Source organism: Heterodontus francisci, chromosome 10, assembly GCF_036365525.1.
Source record: "Heterodontus francisci isolate sHetFra1 chromosome 10, sHetFra1.hap1, whole genome shotgun sequence".
Lineage (NCBI taxonomy): Eukaryota > Metazoa > Chordata > Chondrichthyes > Heterodontiformes > Heterodontidae > Heterodontus > Heterodontus francisci.
The window spans coordinates 115,593,740-115,613,144 of record NC_090380.1 but is presented as its reverse complement, the minus strand read 5'-3'; positions in this window follow the sequence as shown (position 1 = coordinate 115,613,144).

Below are 19,405 nucleotides of genomic sequence, written 5' to 3'. Positions count from 1 at the left end.
ACTCTACCTTCAAAAGGACAGTTATGGAATGGAGAGGGTTCAGAGAGAAGACACAGGAAAGGATGCTGGGACTGAGCGCTTCAAGGTATGACAATAAAACGCAACAGCTGATCTTGTTTTCACAGGAAGAATGAGGAAATGTGATCCAGGTCTGAAAATTGGCTAGGGTGGGATATTATGCCCATTCAGATTTTTATCCGCTTTCTTCATCCTCCCAATCTGTACTGGAGTTTGGCATCTTGCATGCCACCAGCCTCTGATACACCCTCTTGAGAGTCAAGATCAATGTGACAAACTTTCAAACCTGTATGAAGGCTACTCAACCATGATGAGCAGCACACAGCCAAGCCTGACACTGTCTTCACTCAATACCAGCACACACATTTTTTTCCAACAATGTTTACTAAATTCCATTCAATATTCATACTAAATATTAGTGTTTGGAACCCTGGGAGATTTCTGTCCTCTGTAAATCAAAAACAAATTGGTTAATTATAGCACTGGAGCTCTGCTTTTCTTCAGTGAGATTTGCCACCAGGAACCGATGGTTGACTATCTCATCTCCGCAGGTTATCTGGTACTGAGATATATCTGTCGCGGTCAGCTCAAGTGCCGAATCAACTGCTGTTTAATTTACTGGATCTCGAAAGGAGAAAGGAAGAAGGATGATACGGGGTGAGATTTCACAGGTGCCTACAGCCTTCAGATACCTCACTCAGTGTGCCTAGTCTCACTGCATCATCCCAGAAGGTGAGTGCCAGTCATCTCTTCCAGCTCAATGAAACAATTACTGTCAAAACCACTCCCACTTTCAAACGATCTCCACACGTCAATATTTTCCACTTTGGCGTTCCAAATAACGATGGGATGTAGGAAGCTCGTGTGATTATTCTTCCCACGGAGGGTTCTGAGGACAAATAAAACACCGCATGATGCCTGCCTCAGTTGAGCTTTGACCAGTCACAATGCAGATGAGTGCAGGAATTCCCTTGGCATAAGTTTGTATTAAGTACACTTCACGTACTTGTTCAAAGATCCTGTAAATTATATTATTTCACGGGTCTAATCGACTCAATCTTCCTCCAGAACACACACCCCTTTGCACATTATAAATCCTGATGCAACAATCATTAACCAACAGTAAATTCATTTTGATACAGCCACTGAGCAACAGCCATTGACTCTGTTCCAAAACTTTTCTTAAACATTTACAGCCCATCCCTCACTCGGCAGATTCAATCATTTTATCTGTCACTTAATTTTTTGCTTCCTGTAACATCACACAGCCACCTGGTCCTGTCTAAATTCTGCACAGGATTCACAACAGAGGTGTACACCATTGTTGGTCAATGAATGTCATCCACAGGTCTTCACTGCTGCCTGACAGAACCTGGCTCTCAGGTCCTTCCCAAGGTGAGGTTCCAAGTCACCACATTCCTTCAATAAACACAATTTTCACAGAGGAGGTTATATCTTCAGCACTGCCCCCATTTGGAAGTGAGTGTGTTTCAGGGAGTCATTCCCTTGCCTTTGTTCCCATGTAGGAATTCCCCAGCTCATAACAAGGAAAAGAGAGAAAATGTTACCTGGGCTCTGACTCAAACTGAAAGGAGGAGGTGTGCGACTGACTGTGGTACTGACTGTGGTGCTGGTTGTGGACTGTAACCAAAGTATCTTCTGCGCAAGATCCTTCACACATGGGAGATCCATCTCAAAGATCTTATTTAAACGATTGTACTCGAAAAGGGGGTAGACACAATGTTTTTCTTGCCAAGATAACCGTCTGTTACGAAGCAATTCCCGAAGTCCTGGAAGTCAACAGTACATATTACTAAGTTGAGGCCTCTAGTCACCTGCACTGTTTCGTAAATGGGGGATAAAGTGGCCTGTTCACAGATATTACTGACTTCAATTTTTAGCAGATAATTTCTATACGAGCAGTGTAAAGATGATATTTGTGCAACGAAGGGCCCTGTATCTGTTTGGCTTCTGAAAACAAAGGAGTTGATGAGGATTAATCTCAATAGTTTCTGACCGGGAGGCAGTGACTACTTGGGTTCCACAGGCAACAGCTCAGAGACTCCTAATGTCACCTAAATAATCAGTGATATGGACGAGGGCAACAAATGTTTTATCAGAAAGGCAATATGATCAAATGATGAGGGTGAGACTGATTGGAGGAGGTCATGGAGTTTCGTGCATGGGTATTGAAAATGACCGAGGGATGTTAAGGTGAATCAGTATTAGGCTGGCTTTGCAATAGAAAGGATGTGATGAGTATAAATGGCAATAGTTCTGTTTGAACACCATTGACAACAAAAAGTTCCACAGGGATCTGCTCTGAGATGCCTCGTATTATATTGATAAATTTTATACAGACTGGTAATTAAGATACTCTGCGTTCAATGTATTATATGGTCAGGTGATCACATTGAGACTGATTTGGAATAGTTACTGAAAGGCTCAATGGATGTCAATGTGGATCTGTGTTGGATAATACACAGTGGAATATGCAACATTAAACATACATACGCATTGGCCAATCACTGGAGGCATTCAATCAATGTGAAACTGCTCTCAATGAGGAGAATCAGGAACACAAGTTACTCTCACCTGGTGTAGGTCACTGGAGAGGCCACATTTGGAACAGTGTGTGTGTAAATTTAACCATTCTACCTGCAAAGGGACAGTGATGGAATGGAGAGAGTTCAGAGCGAAGCCATTGGTAAGGGTACTTGGCCTTAAGGTTCCAGTACCAGGCCTTAGGGCTCCAACATAATGAGAGTAGCGCCCATTTAGATTTTCTTCTGCTTTCTCCATTCACCCCATCTCTACTGGAGTTTGGGTCCACCGGTACCACCAGCCCTCTGATACATCCTCGTGAGAATCCTCGTTAATGTGACAAACTTTCAAACCTCTATGAAGGCTATTCAACCAGAGGGGGCAGCACACAACAAAGTCTGATGCTGTCTTCATTCAATGCCAGCACATACATGATTTTCAACAATGCTCTCTAAATACCATTAAATATTCATACTAAATATTAATTGATGGAACCCTGGGAGATTTCTGTCCTCTGTAAATCAAGGACAAAGAGGTTAATGGTAGCACCTGGAGCTCTGCTTTTCTTCAGTGAGATTTGCTACTCAGAACCAAAGGCTGACAAACTCGTCTCCACTGGATATCTGATGCTGAGATATATCTGTAGTGTGTCAGCTCTTACTGTGCATGTGGTCTATAGGACCACTGTAATTAGGGGTCAGGCGTTTAAATAAGAAAAGCCTTGATTGATGGCAAGTACAGATAAAGAAATCACAAAGTTACAAAGTATTTACAGTACAGAAACAAGCCACTTCGCCCATCAGCTCCATTGCTGGACCTCATGCTCCACACAAGCCCCTCCCACCTTTCTTCAACTAGCCCCCCCCACCAGCAGCAGAACCTCCCATTTCTGGTATCGTTCTACCAAATCTCGTTTGCACCTTCTCCAGTGTCTCTGTATTCTTTTATATAATATGGAGAACAAAACTGTTCATAGTACTCCAAGTGTGGTCAAACCAAGGGTCTACACAAATTTTTCATAACTACTCTGCTCTTCAATTTCATACCTCTAGAAATAAACTCCAGTACTTTGTTTGCTCCTTTTATATTGTCTTTATAATCACTACTTTCAGTGATTTGTGTGTCAGTGTCCAAAGATCCCTTTGCTTGTCTACTCCATTTAGACACTTAAGTTCCAAGGAGAATGTGGCCTCCTTATTCTTCCTATCAAAATGTATTGAAGTTTATTTGCCATTTACACACACGCTACAAGTTTACCAATATCTTCCTGTATTTTATCATCGTCCTCCCAAACTGTTAGACCAATGACGTCTTCTTGTTGTGTTAATCTACTACTCGTGTAATAGCCCATGGATAGTTCCAATAACGTCCACCTGACCAGCTTCTCCTGTAACACGATGGAAGTACAGCACGAAAAGTAAACAACTGCCAACAGGTACAAGAATGAAAGATAGTTTTCTGTTTTTATCGCACCTCCCGGGTCCTCGGGACATCCTAAAGCACTTTACAGACAATGAAATACTTCTGAACTGTGGTCACTGTTGTAATGTAAGAAACATAGAGGCTATTTCATGCACAGAAAGCTCCCACAAACAGCGATGTGACAATGAACAGATAATCTGTTTGTGAATATCAGATAAAAATTGGCCAGGATGCTTGCATGAACTCTCCTGCTCTCCTTTGAAATACTGCGCCTTATCTAGACTTGCATTCCAGTGCGGTGCTGAGGGAGTGCTACACTGTCAGAGATGCCATCTGTCAGATCAGACATTGAACCGAGGACCGAGGCCCCATTTGCTTATTCACAATGAATGTAACAGATCCCATGGCAGCATTTAAAGAAGGACAGGACGTTTTCCTGGTGTCCTGGGCCAACATTCATCACTCAGCTAGCACTGCAAAAACAGATTATCTGTACATAATGCTTGTGGGTGCTTGATACGAACAGATTAGCAGCTGCACTTCCCTAGATTACAACAGTGACGACAGATGAAAGGAACCTAATTGGCTGTAAAGTATATTATATGCCCTGAGTCCATGAAAGGTGCTATATAAATGCAAGTTCCTTCTGAAGAAGTGGGAGGAGATAATTCCTTTGCAAACCATCACAGCGAGCAACAGAGAGTAAGAGAGTTACGAATGGACAGAATTTGGCACAGTGACTTTGAACATGGTTTAGGGCTATTTTGTAAACTGCCTTTCTGTTGTGTTAAGAATGCTTCTTGTGTGGCTGAAGAATGTGCTCAGGCAGCCAATTACATGCCTCTGTTTCATGTTGGGAAACCCCAGCTCAAGCGTTGTGTACAAGATGGACATTCAACAAGGAAACGAGGGAAAATGTTACCTGGGCTTTGACACAAACTAAAGGAGGAGGCATGCGACTGACAATGATACTGACTGCGCTGCTGATTGTGGACTATAACTGAAGCAACTTCTCCGCGAGATCCTTTGCATCCATACTATACCACATATTATACCCTGTATGTGTGTAATGTCGGTTCGGTTTGAAAGAGTAAGAACACAACCGTTTGTTGCAGTGCAACTTCTGAAGTCCTGGAAGTCAATAATACAGGTTACGAAGGCAATATCCATGTGCGTACAATCATTTACTAAATCTGTCGAGGTGTTAAACTGAGGCCTCATCTGCCCTCTCTAGCGGATTTGAAGAAGCAAAGGGAGCTCTCCCTGGTGTCCTGGCCAATATTTATCCTTCAACCAACTTCACAAAAAACACAGATTACCTGGTCATTATCACACTGCTGTTTGTGGGAGCTTGCTGTGCATAAATTGGTTACCAAGCACTTTGGAACGCCCATTTTAAATGCAAGTTCTTTCTTTCTTTCTAAAAGGGTAGATTGGATTATCCCAGTTATTTACTTAGATTCTCAAAAGATATTTAAGCATTTGAATGAAATGTATATTTTCAACAGGAATTGAACACTCATGGTATGAAGTGTATTTAACCTCACTGGATTGAAAGATTTGCTTTGGAAATAGAGAGTGGGTGGTGAGTATAAGTGTGAAATCTGTGTGAAAACCAAAACCAGTAACTAGTGATTAGTAGAAGTTCATAGTGGCTGGTTCCCGATTCCACTACCATTATTCCAATTATAAGTGATTGTGAGGGCGAGTACCAATTGTATTATTGAGTTGTTTGATTTACTGAATCTAGAAAGGAGAAAGGAAGAAGGATGATGTGGGGTGAGATTTCACAGGCTCTCACAGCCTCAGAGACCTCACCCAGTGTGCCCAGTATCACTGCATCATCCCAGAAGATGAGTGCCAGTCATCCCTTCCAGCTCAATGAAACAATCTCAGTCGAAACCACTCCCAGAATCACAGAATTATTACAGTGCAGAAGGAGGCCATTCGGCCTATCGTGTCTGCACCAGCTCTCCGAAAGAGCAATTCACTCAGTTCCACTCCCCTGCCTTCTCCCCGTAATCCTGCACATTCTTCCTTTTCACATAACAGTCTAATTCCCTTCTGAATGCTTCATTTGAACCTGCCTCCACCACACTGTCAGGCAGTGCATTCCAGATTCCAAAGCAAATTTTTCACTGTCTGCATGAAAAGGTTTTTCCTCATGTCACTTTTGCTTCTCCTAGCAAATACTTAAAATCTGTGCCCTCTCGTTCTCGATCCTTTCACGAGTGGGAACAGTTTCTCTCTATCTGCTCTGTTCAGACCCCTCATGATTTTGAATACCTCTATCGAATCACCTCTCAGCTTTCTCTTCTCCAAGGAAAACAGTCCTAACTTCTCCAATCTATCTTCATACCAGAAGTTCCTCATCCCTGGAACTATTCCAGTGAATCTTTTCTGTACTCTCTCCAATGCTCTCATGTTTTTCCTAAAGTACAGCTCCCAGAACTAGATGCAATACTCCAGCTGAGGCCGAACCAGTGTCTTATACAAGTTCAACATAACATCCTTGCTCTTATACTCTCTACCCATATTAACAAAGCCCAGGATACTGTATGCTTTACTAACTGCTCTCTCAACCTGTCCTGCCACCTTCAATGACTTATGCACATATACATCCAGATCCCTCTGCTCCTGCACCCCCTTTAGAATTGTACCCTTTATTCTATATTGCCTCTCCATGTTCCTCCTACCAAAATGAATCACTTCACATTTCTATGCATTGAACTTCATCTGCCACCTGTCTGCCCATTCCACCAACTTGTCTATGTCCTTTTGGAGTTCTATACTATCCTACTCACAGTTCATAATGCTTTCCAAGTATTGTATCATCTTGCAAACCTTGAAATTATGCCCCGCACACCAGGGTCTAGGTCATTAATATATATCAGGAAAAGCATGGGTCCCAACACTGACTCCCGGGGAACTCCACTACAAACATTCCTCCAGCCCGAAAAACATCCGTTAACCACTACTCTTTGTTTCCTGTCGCTCAGCCAATTCCGTATCCATTTTGCTACTGTCCCTTTTATTCCATGAGCTACAAGTTTTCTCACAAGTTTGTTGTGTGGCACTGTATTAAATGCCTTTTGAAAGTCCATGTACAACACATCAACAACATTGCCCTCATCAACCCTCTCTGTTACCTCCTCAAAAAACTCCAGTAAGTTAGTTAACATGGTTTCCCCTTAAGAAATCCATGCTGGCTTTCCTGAATTAACTCGTATTTGTCCCTGCGACTATTAATTTTGTCCTGAATTATTTTTTTCTGGAAGTTTCCCCACCACCAAAATTAAATTGACTGGCCTGTAGTTGCTGGGCTTATCTTGACACCCTTGTTTGAACAAGGGTGTAACGTTTGCAATTCTCCAGTCCTCTGGCACTAGCCCCGAGTCTAAAGAAGACTGAAAAATTATGGCCAGTGCCTTTGCGATTTCCACCCTCACTTCCCTCAGTATCCTTGGATGCATCTCAACCGCCTTCAAACAACCTCCACACGTCAACATTTTCCACATTGGGGTTGCCAGATAACGATGGAAGTAGGAAGCTTGTGTGACTTCTCTTTCCACCCAGGGTACTGAGGACAAATAAAACACGCCATGATGCCTGCCTTAGTTGAAATCTAACCGATCACAATGCAGATGAGTGCAGGAATTCTCTTTGAAAGTTTGTACTCTTCAAGTACTGGTTTAAAGTTCCTGAAAATTATATTTTTCCACAGGTCTAATACACTCAACCTTCCTTCACAACATACACACTTTATAAAACCCGACGCCACAATCATTAACCATCAGCACATTCATTTTGATGCAGTTATTGAGCAACAGCTGTTGATTCGGTTTCAAACCTTTTCCTATAAATTTACAGCCCATCCGCAACTCTGTAGAATCAATCACTATTCTGGCCTAATTTTCTGCCTCTTGGAACACCAAGTGACCACGTTGACCTGTTCAAATTCTGTGCAGGAGTCACAGAGGAAGTGTGCACCCTTGTTAGTCAATGAATGTATCACAAGTACCAGAGAAACCGAGACAGCAGCAGTTAGCTGAGAGAAAGCAAATAGGGAAGCAAGTGTCATCTACAGATGGTCACTGCTGCCCAACACCCAGTTGCCAGCTCTTTTCTACATTGAGATTCCAGCTCACCACATTCCATCAATAACTGCAACCTTCACTTAGAAAATTATATCTTCAGCTCTACTCCCATTGGCCAGTGAATGCGTTTCGGGCGGTCATTCCCTTGCCTTTGTTCCCATGTAGGAATTCCCCAGCTCATAAAAAGGAAAAGATAGAAAATGTTACCTGGGCTCTGACTCAAACTGAAAGGAGGAGGTGTGCGACTGACTGTGGTACTGACTGTGGTGGTGGTTGTGAACTGTAACCAAGGTATCTTCAGTGAGAGATCCTTCACACATGGGAGATCCATCTCATAGATCTTATTGTAGTGATTGTAATCGAAAAGAGGGTAGACACAATGTTTTTCTCGCGGCGATAACCGTCTGTTACGAAGCAATTCCCGAAGTCCTGGAAGTCAACAGTACATATTACTGAGACGAGGCCTCTGGTCCCCTTTGCTGATTCACAAATGGAGGGATGTGACCCGCTCATGGATATTATTGACTGCAATTCTTAACAGATAATTTCTGCACGTGAAGTATAAAGATGATATGTGTGCAACGAAGGGCCCTATATCTGTTTGGCTTCTGAAAACAAAAGAGTTGGTGAGGATTAATTCCAATAGTTTCTGATCAGGAGGCAGTGACTAGGCATCATATCAGAGACACTTATTGTCACCTAAATAATCAGTGATATGAAGGAGGGCGACAAATGTTTCATCAGAAAGGCCATATGATCAAAGCATGAGGGTGAGACTGATTGGAGGAGGTCTGGACTAGTTAAGTGAACGAGCACTGAAAATGACCGAGGGATGTTAATGTGAATCAGTGTTAGGCTGGCTTTGTAATAGAAAGGATGTGATGGGTATAAATGGCAACAGTTCTATTTGAAGACCATTGACAATTAAAAGTTCCACAGGGATCTGCTCTGGAATGCCTCATGTTATATTGATAATAAATTATATACAGGATGGTACTTCAGATACTCTGCATTCAATGTATTATATGGTCAGGTGATCGCAGTGGGACTGACTGAGAGAGATTTGGAATACTTAAGCAGTACAGTTACTGAAAGGCCCGAGGGGTGTCAATGTGGATCTGTGTTGGATAATACACTGTGGGATCTGCGACATTAAACGTATAAACATTGGCCAGTCACTGGAGACATCCAATCAGTGTGAAGCTGCTCTCAATGAGGCGAGTCGGGAACTGGGATGGATCTCAAGGGATCTGAATATTAATGAACACAAGTTGCTCTCACCTGGTGTAGATCACTGGAGAGGCCACATTTGGAACAGTGTGTGTGTAAATTTAACCATTCTACCTGCAAAAGGACAGTGATGGAATGGAGAGAGTTGAGAGAGAAGACACAGGTAAGGATGCTGAGGTTTAGGGCTCCAAGGTATGGAGAGAAGACTCAATAGCTAATCCTGTTTTCACAGGAAGAATGAGGCTGGAGAGAAAATGTGATCCAAATCTGAAAATTGTGTCAGACCGGATATAGTCGCTTTCTCCATTCTCGCATCTCTGCTGGAGTTTGGTTCCACAGGTGCCACAGCCCTCTGATACATCCTCTTGAAAATCCTTGGTAATGTGACAAACTTTTAATCTTTTTGAAGGCTATTCAACCATGATGAGCAGCACACAGCCAAGTCTGACGCTGTCTTCACTCAATGCCAGCACATACATGTTTTGAAACAATGATCATTAAATACCATTAAATATTAATACTAAATATTAGTCTTTGGGACCCTGAGAGATCTCTATGCTAAGTTTCGTATCATCCACAGAATCACAGAATTATTACAGCACAGAAGGAGGCCATTCGGCCCATCGTGTCTGCATTGGCTCTCCAAATGAGCAATTCACTTAGTGCCACTCCCCTGCCTTCTCCCCATAACCCTGCGCTGTCTTCCTTTTTAGACAACAGTCTATCTCCCTTTTGAATGCCTCGATTGAACCTGCCTCCACCACACTCTCAGACAGTGCATTTCAGATCCAAACCACTCACTACGTAAAAAAGTTTTTCTTCCTGTCACTTTTGCTTCTTTTGCCAAACACTTTAAATCTGTGCCCTCCTGTTCTCAAACATTTCACGAGCATGAACAGTTTCTCTCTATCTAGTCTGTCCAGACCCCTCATGGTTTTGCATACCTCTTTCAAATTGCCTCTCAACCTTCTCTTTTCCAAGGTAAACAGTCCCGACCTTTCCAATCTATCTTCACAACCAAAATTCCTTATCCCTGGAACCATTCTTGTGAATCTTTTCTGCAATGTCTCCAATGCTTTCACATCTTTCCTAAAGTGCGGCACCCAGAACTGGGCACAATACTCCAGCTTAGGCCGAACTAGTGAAAATTCTGTAAATCACTGACAGGAAGAGATTAATCACACCTGGAGCTCGGCTCTTCTTCAGTGAGATTGGCTATTGGAACCAATGGCTGACTATCTAATCCCTGCTGGTTATCTGGTGCTGAGATTTATCGGTAGCAGTCAGCTCACACTGTCTAAGAGGCGTAATCGATTGCTGGAATTATGGGCCACCTGTATCGCCAAGAGAAGCCTTGACTGAGAGTGTAGGTAAACAAGTTTTTGTTTAATTCATTCTTGGGATGCGAGCATCACTGGCTAGGCCAGCATTTGTTGCCCATCCCTAACACCACCTTGAGAAGGTCATGGTGAGCCATGACCATGCAGTCATGGTCTATGTGGGGTAGGTACTCCCACTGTGCTCTTGGGAAGGACGTTCCAGGTTTTTTGACCCAGCAACAGTGAAGGAATGGCGATACAGTTCCAAGCCATGATAGTGTGTGGCTTGGAGGGGAACTTACAGGTGGTGGTGTTCCCTTGTGCCAACTGCCCCTGTCCTACTAGGTGACAGATATCATGGGTTTGAAAGCTGCTGTCAAAGGAGGCTTGGCATGTTGCAAAGTGAGAAAGTTACAAAGTATTTACGACACAGAAACAGACCATTTAGCCCATGCCAAACTTTATGCTCCACACAAGCCTCTGCTTCAACTAGCCCATCAGCAGAACCTCTCAGTTCTTCGATCATTCTAGTTAATCTTCTTTAGCTCCTTCTCCAGTGCCCCATATCCTTTTTATAATATGGAGAACAAAACTGTTGACAGTACTCCAAGTATGGTCAAACCAAGGGTCGATACAAATTTATCATAACTTCTCTGCTTTTCAATTATACCCCTGTAGAAATAAACCTCATTACCTTGTTTGCTCTTTTAAAATGGAGTTATTAATCTGAGTTGCTACTTTTAGTGATTTGTGTATTTGTGCCCATAGATCTCTCTGTTCCTCTACCCCATTTAGACACTTACTTTCCAAGGAGTATTGTTACCTCCTTGTTCTTCCTATGACCTCATACTTATCTATATGGAAGTTAATTTACCAATTACACTCACACTGTGCAAGTTTATTAATAACTTCCTGCAAGTTATCGCAGTCTTCCCGAAACTGTCCACCTGAGGTCTCATTTACTTGTAGTGTTATATCAGTTACTCATGTAATACCAGTCCCATGGTTAGTTCCAACAGCGTCCATCTGACCAGCCGGTGACGTAATACGATGGAACAGCATAAAAAGTAAACAAGTGCCAGCTGGAAAATGAATGAAAGTGTTGCATTGATATAGCCCCTTTCATGAACTCATGATGTCCCAAAGCTTTACAGCCAATGAAGTACTTTTGAAGTGTAGTCACTGTTGGAATGTAAGAGACACAGGAGCCATTATGTGCACTGCAAGCTCCAGAAACTGTACTATAAGGATGTAAATACCGAAGACACTGAGAGACCCCTCCAACTGTACAAGTGATGATGTAACAGTCATATGAGATAGCCTTGAGGAGAAAAAAGTAAAGCAGTACCAAGGATGCTAGCTTAGGTGACTTGCGGAGAGTGTATATAGTAACTGTAAATAATAGTTGTTAGTTATCCTTTACCCATGTCTGGACTTTGTCTAGAACACCCTACAATGCTACTAATACACAAACAGCTAAACCCATTATAAACAATGTGAATAGTGATGAAATTGTCTGTTTGAAGATGTTGGATAAAAGCAGACTGGGCATGTGGGTGAACTCTCCGACGCAATAGTGCCATGGGACACTTTACTTCCAACTTCGAGGGCAAATGAAACCTCAGTTCAGAGTCTCAACCGATGTATGGCACCTCCAATAGTGCAGAGATCTCTTAGTACAGTACCAGAGCTGCCAGCTTGGATTATGGACTCAAGTCTCCTGAGTAGGCCTTAAACCTACAACCTTTGACCACAGAGGTGTGTGAGAGAGAGAGAAAGAGAGAGAGCACGAAAAAGTGACACCCAGTGAACCACAGCTGATGGCCCTACAGATCAGATCAGAATTCCCACTGAAAATTGTTAGCACAAATTTGCAGAGGGAAAAATGAACCTGCTTCACATCAGAGTCACTAATCTGTGCACTGTGCTGGTTTATAGGCATAAAGCACATTATCTAGTCTAACATTCCAGTGAGATACTGAGGGAGTGCTGCCTTTCTGCTCAAGCATTGTGTACAACCCGGGCACTCAAGAGAAAATATTACCTGGGTTGTGACTCAAACTGAAAGGAGGAGGTTTGTGACTGACTGTGGTACTGACTGTGGTGCTGGTTGTGAACTGTAACTGAAGCATCTTCTTCACACATGGGACATCCATATTATACATCACATTATACCGTGTAGAGGCGTAATGGTAGTTTGAAAGAGTAAGGACACAAACTCTTTCTCACCGTGACAACTGTTTGTTGCCTAGCAACTGCTGAAGTCCTAGAAGTCAATAGTATAGGATCACGAAGACAATATCCATGCCTGAACACCAGTTACTAAATACATCTTTTAGTCAAGGCATTACACAAGGCCCCCTCTCCCTCTCGAGCAGATGTGAAAGATTCAATGGCACTATCAAAAGAAGCACAGGGAGTTCACCCGGTGTCCTGGCCAATATTTATCCCTCAACCAACATCACCAAAAACACAGCTTATCTGGTCATTATCATATTGCTGTTTGTGGGAGCTTGCTGTGTGCAAATTGGTTGCAAAGAACTTTGGAACATCCTGGGGTCATAAAAAGCACCATTCAAATGCAAGTTATTTGTTTCTTTCTAAATGGGCAAGGGTGGATCATCCCACTGGCATTATTTACTTAGATTCTCAAAAGATATTTGAGCATTTCAAAGAAATGTATGTTATCAAGAAGATTTGACGATTCACGGTATGAAGTGCAATTAACCTCACTGGGTTGAAAACTTGCTTTGGCAGTAGAGAGCGGGCGGGCGGCAAGCATAAATGTAAAATTTGCTTGAAAATCAATAACCAGTAACTAGTGACTCGTAGAAATTCACAGTGGCTAGTCTCTGATTCCCTAACATTATTCCAATTATAAGTGATTGTGAGGGCAAGTGCCAATTGTATTACTGAGTTGTTTGATTTACTGGATCTCGAAAGGAGAAAGGAAGAAGGATGGTGTGGGGTGAGATTTCACAGGCTCCCACCGCCCTCAGACGCCTCACTCAGTGTGCCCAGTCTCACTGCATTATCCCAGATGATTAGTGCCAGTCATCTCTTCCAGTTCAATGAAATAATCTCAGTCCAAACCATTCCCACCTTCAAACAATCTCCACAGGGCAATATTTTCCACATTGGGGTTCCAGATAACAATGGGAAGTAGGAAGCTTGTGTGACCATTCATCCCATCCAGGGTACTGAAGACAGATAAAACACCCCATGATGCCTACTTTAGTTGAGATCCAACCAATCACATTGCAGATGAGTGCTAGAACTCCATTTGAAAGGTGAACTCTTCATGTACTTGTTTAAAGTTTCTGTAAGTGATGTTTTTCCCACAAGTCTAATAAACTTAACACACGACCCCTCGCACATTATAAATCCTGATGCAACAATCATTAACCATTAGTAAATTCATTTTGATGCAGTTACTAAGCAACAGCTGTTTACTCTGTTCCAAGCATTTTCGTAAATATATCCATTCCTCACTCAAGCATTTATCGTCGTCTAATTTTCTGCTTCTTGTAACACCACACGGCCACCTTGTGCTGTCCAGGTTCTGTGTCGGACTCACACAGGAGCTGTCAGTGAATGAATCACAAAAAATACCAGAGAAACCTAAATAGCATCAGTCAGCCAAGAAAAAGCAGAGGGAATGTTAACCATGTGCCATCTACAGAACTTCACTCGGTTCCCAGCTCTTTCCCACAGTGAGGTTTCACATTCCCTCAATAAACACGACCTCCATTTAGTAATTTATATCTTCAGCTCTGCTCCCATTGGCCAGTGAATGGGTTTCGGGCAGTCAATCACTTGCCTTTGTTCCCATGTAGGAATTCCCCGGCTCATAACAAGGAAAAGAGAGAAAATGTTACCTGGGCTCTGACTCAAACTGAAAGGAGGAGGTGTGCGACTGACTGTGGTACTGACTGTGGTGGTGGTTGTGTGTAACCAAATCATCTTCTGCACGAGATCCTTCACACACGGGAGATCCATCTCAAAGATCTTATTGTAGTGATTGTAATGGAAAAGAGGGACGACACAGCGTTTTTCTCGCCAAGATAACCGTCTGTTACGAAATAATTCCTGAAGTCCTGGAAGTCAACAGTACATATTACTAAGATGAGACCTCTGGTCCCCTGTACAGATTCGTAAATGGGGGGATGTGGCCTGTTCACGGATATTATTAAATTCAATTTTTAAGAGATAATTTCTAGATGTGAAGTATAAAGATGATATTTGTGCAACTAAGGGCCCTGTATCTGTCTGGCTTCTGAAAACAAAGGAGTTGGTGAGGGTTCATGTCAATAGTTTCTGATCGGGAGACAGTGACTAGTTGGGTTCCACAGGCATCACATCAGAGACACTTAATGTCACCTAAATAATCAGCGAGGAGGGTGCCAAACGTTTAATCAGAAAGGCCATATGATCAAAGGATGAGGGTGAGACTGATTGGAGGAGGTCTGGAGTAGTTAAGTGGACAGGTACTGAAAATGACCGAGGGATGTTAAGGTGAATCAGTGTTCGGCTGGCTTTGCATTGGAAAGGATGTGATGAGTATAAATGGCAATAGTTCTGTTTGAAGACCATTGACAATTAAAAGTTCCACAGGGATCTGCTCTGAGATGTGTCATGTTATATTGATAATAAATTATATACAGGATGGTACTTAAGATACTCTGCATTCAATGTATTATATGGTCAGGTGATGACAGTGGAACTGACTGAGAAATTTGGAATAGTTAAGCAGTACAGTTACTGAAAGGCCCGAGTGACGTCAATGTGGATCTGTGTTGGATAATACACAATGGGAGCTGCGACATTAAACGTATATACACATTGGCCAATCACTGGAGGCATCCAATCAATGTGAAGTTGCTCTTAATGAGGCAAATCAGGAACTGGGATGGATCTCAAGGGATTTGAATATTAATGAACACAAATTATTCTCACCTGATGTAGATCACAGGAGAGGCCACATTTGGAACAGTGTGTGTGTAAATTTAAAAACTCTACCTGCAAAAGGACAGTGACGGAATGGAGAGAGTTGAGAGAGAAGACACAGGTAAGGCTACTGGGCCTTAGTGCTACAAGTTATGCAGATAAAACTCAACAGCTGATCTTGTTTTCACAGGACGAGTGAAGATGGAGAGGAAATGTGATCTGGGTCTGAAAATTGGGTAGGGTGGGATATTGTGGCCATTTAGATGTTGTTTCACTTTCTCCATTCTCCCCATCTCTACTGGAGTTTCATTCAACAGGTGCCACCAGCCATTTGATACATCCCCTTGAGAATGTTGACAACTTGACAAACTTTCAAACCTCTAGGAAGGCTATTCAACTATGGCGGACAGCACACAGCCAAGTCTGACGCTGTCTTCACTCACTGCCAGCACATACATGTTTTCCAACAATGGTCACTGAATACCATTAAATATTAATACTAAATATTAGTCTTACTATCAAGGATAAAGAGGTTACTTATTGCACTGGAGCTCTGCTTTTCTTCAGTGAGATTTTGTACCAGGAACCAATGGTTTACGATCTCGTCTGCATTGGATATCTGGTGCTGAGATATATCTGCATTGTATCAGCTCACACTGTGTCAATGGTCTATGGGACCACAGGAATTATGCGTCATCCATATAAACAAGAAAATCCTGGACTGAGAGTACAGTCACAAAGTTCCAAAGCATCACAGCACTGAAAAACACAATAGAACCATAGAAAAATTACAGCACAAAGGGAGGCCATTCAGCCTGCTGTGTCCGTGTCGGCTGAAAAAACTAGCTGCCCAATCTAATAGCATCTTCCAGCACCTGGTCCATAGCCTTGCCGGTTACAGCACTTCAGGCGCATATCCAGGTAATTTTTTTAAGAATTGAGGGTTTCTGCCTCCACCACTGATCCTGGCAGTGAATTCCAGACTCCCACCACCCTCTGGGTGAAAAAGTTTTTCCTCATGTCCCCTCTAATCCTTCTACCAATCACCTTAAATCTGTGCTCCCTGGTAATTGACCTCTCCGCTAGGGGAAACAGGTCCTTCCTGTCTACTCTATCTAGGCCCCTCATAATTTTGTACACCTCAATTAAGTCATCCTTCAGCTTCCTCTGTTCTAAGGAAAACAACCCTAGCCTATCCAATCTTTTCTCACAGCTACAACGTTCGAGCCCTTGCAACATTCTTGTAAATCTCCTCTGTACTCTCTCCAGAACAATTATGTCCTTTCTGTAATGTGGTGACCAAAACTGTATGCAATACTCCAACTGTGTCCTAACCACTGTTACATCCCTGCTTTTGAATTCCATACCTCGGCCAATAAGGGAAAGCATTCTTCACCACTTTATCTGCCTGTACTGCCACCTTCAGGGACCTGTGGACATGCACTCCAAGGTCTCTCACTTCTTTGACCCCTCTCAATATCCTCCTGTTTATTGTGTATTCCCTCACTTTACTTGCCCTTCCCAAATGGATTACCTCACAATTCTCTGGATTGAATTCCATTTGCCACTTTTCCACCCGCTCAACCAAACCATTGATATCATTCTGGAGTCTACAGCTCTCCTCTTCATGATCAACTACAAGGCCAATTTTTGTGTCGTCAGCAAATTTCCCAATCATGCCTCCCACATTTCAGTCCAAATCATTAATATATACCACAAATAGCAAGGGACCCAACACTGAGCCCTGTGGAACGCCACTGGAAACAGTTTTCCATTCACAAAAACATCCGTCAACTACTACCCTTTGTTTCTTGGCCCTGAGCCAGTTCTGGATCCAACCTGCCACATTCCCCTGTATCCCATGGGCTTTCATTTTACTGACCAGTCTGCCATGTGGGACCTTGCCAAATGCCTTATTAAAATCCATGCAGACCACATCCACTGCACGACCCTCATCAATCCTTCTTGTTACTTCCTCAAAAAGCTCAGTTAAGTTAGTAATACATGACCTTCCCTTAACAAACCCAGGCTGACTATCCCTGATCAGTCCATGCCTTTCTAAGTGCCAGTTTATCCTTTCCCTCAGAATATATTCTAACAATTTACCCACCACTGAGGTCAGACTGACCGGCCTATAATTATTTGGCCTATCCCTCACACCTTTTTTAAACAATGGTACAACATTTGCAGACTTCCAATCGTCTGGTATCTCTCCTGTATCCAGTGAGGATTTGAAGATGATCCTCAGCGCATCTGCTGTTTCCTCCCTGGTTTCCTTTAATAACCTGGGATACAATCCATCCGGCCCTGGTGTTTTATCCACTTTCAAGGATGTCAGACCCTCTAGTACTTCCTCTCTTATTATGCTAATTATCTAATATTTCACACTCCTCCTCTTGAACTACAACGCCTGCATCATCCCTCTCCTTTGTGAAGACAGAGACAAAAACTCATTAAGAACCCTGCCCGCATCTTCTGCATCCATGCATAAATTCCCTTGTACATCTCTGATAGGCCCTAAGCTTTCCTTAGTTATCCTCTTGCTCTTAATGTGCTGATAAAACATCTTCAGGTTTTCCTTGATTTTACTTACCAATAACTTTTCATGCCCTCTCTTTGTTTTTCTATTTTCCTTTTTTACTTCGCCCCTGCACTCCCTATACTCCTCTAGGCTTTCTAAAGTATTAAGATATTTGTGATCGTCATAAGCTTTCTTTTTCTGCTTTAACTTACCCTGTATGCTTCTAGATAACCAGGGGGCTCTAGATTTGGCAGTACCACCATATATGGTCCATCAGATATATGCCAAACTTTATGCTACACACAAGCCTCCTCCCGTCTTTGTTCATCTGAGGCCTCATCAGCAGAAACTTTCAGTTCTGGCATCATTCTAGTACATATTCTTTGGACCTTCTCCAGTGCTTCTGTATTGTTTTTATGATAAGGAGAACAAAACTGTTCATAGTACTTCAAGTGTGGTCAACCGAGGGGTCTACACAACTTCAGAACAACTTCTCCCAGTTTCTCCGTCTCCGACGCATCTGCTCTGATGATGCTACCTTCCATGACGGTGCTTCTGATATGACCTTTTTCCTCAACCGAGGATTTCCCCCCACTGTGGTTGACAGGGCCCTCAACCGTGTCCGACCCATTCCCCGCACCTCTACCCTCACCCCTTCCCCTTCCTCCCAGAACCGTGACAGGGTTCCCCTTGTCCTCACTTTTCATCCCACCAGCCTCCATATCCAAAGGATCATCCTCCGCCATTTTCGCCACCTCCAGCGTGATGCCACTACCAGTCGCATCTTCCCCTCCCTTCCCCTGTCAGCATTCCGAAGGGATCGTTCCCTCCGCGACACCCTGGTCCACTCCTCCATTAACCCCACCACCTCGTCCCCGTCCCAGGGCACCTTCCCCTGCAATCGCAGGAGGTGTAATACCTGCCCATTTACCTCCTCTCTCCTCACTATCCCAGGCCCCAAATACTCCTTTCAGGTGAAGCAGCGATTTACTTGTACTTCTTTCAATGTAGTGTTCTGTATTCGCTGCTCACAGTGTGGTCTCCTCTACATTGGGGAGACCAAGCGCAGACTGGGTGACGGCTTTGCGGAACATCTCCGCTCAGTCCGCAAGCAGGACCCTGAGCTTCCGGTTGCTTGCCATTTCAACACTCCCCCCTGCTCTCATGCTCACATCTCTGTCCTGGGATTGCTGCAGTGTTACAGTGAACATCAACGCAAGCTCGAGGAACAGCATCTCATCTACCGATTAGGCACACTACAGCCTGCCGGACTGAACATTGAGTTCAATAATTTCAGAGCATGACAG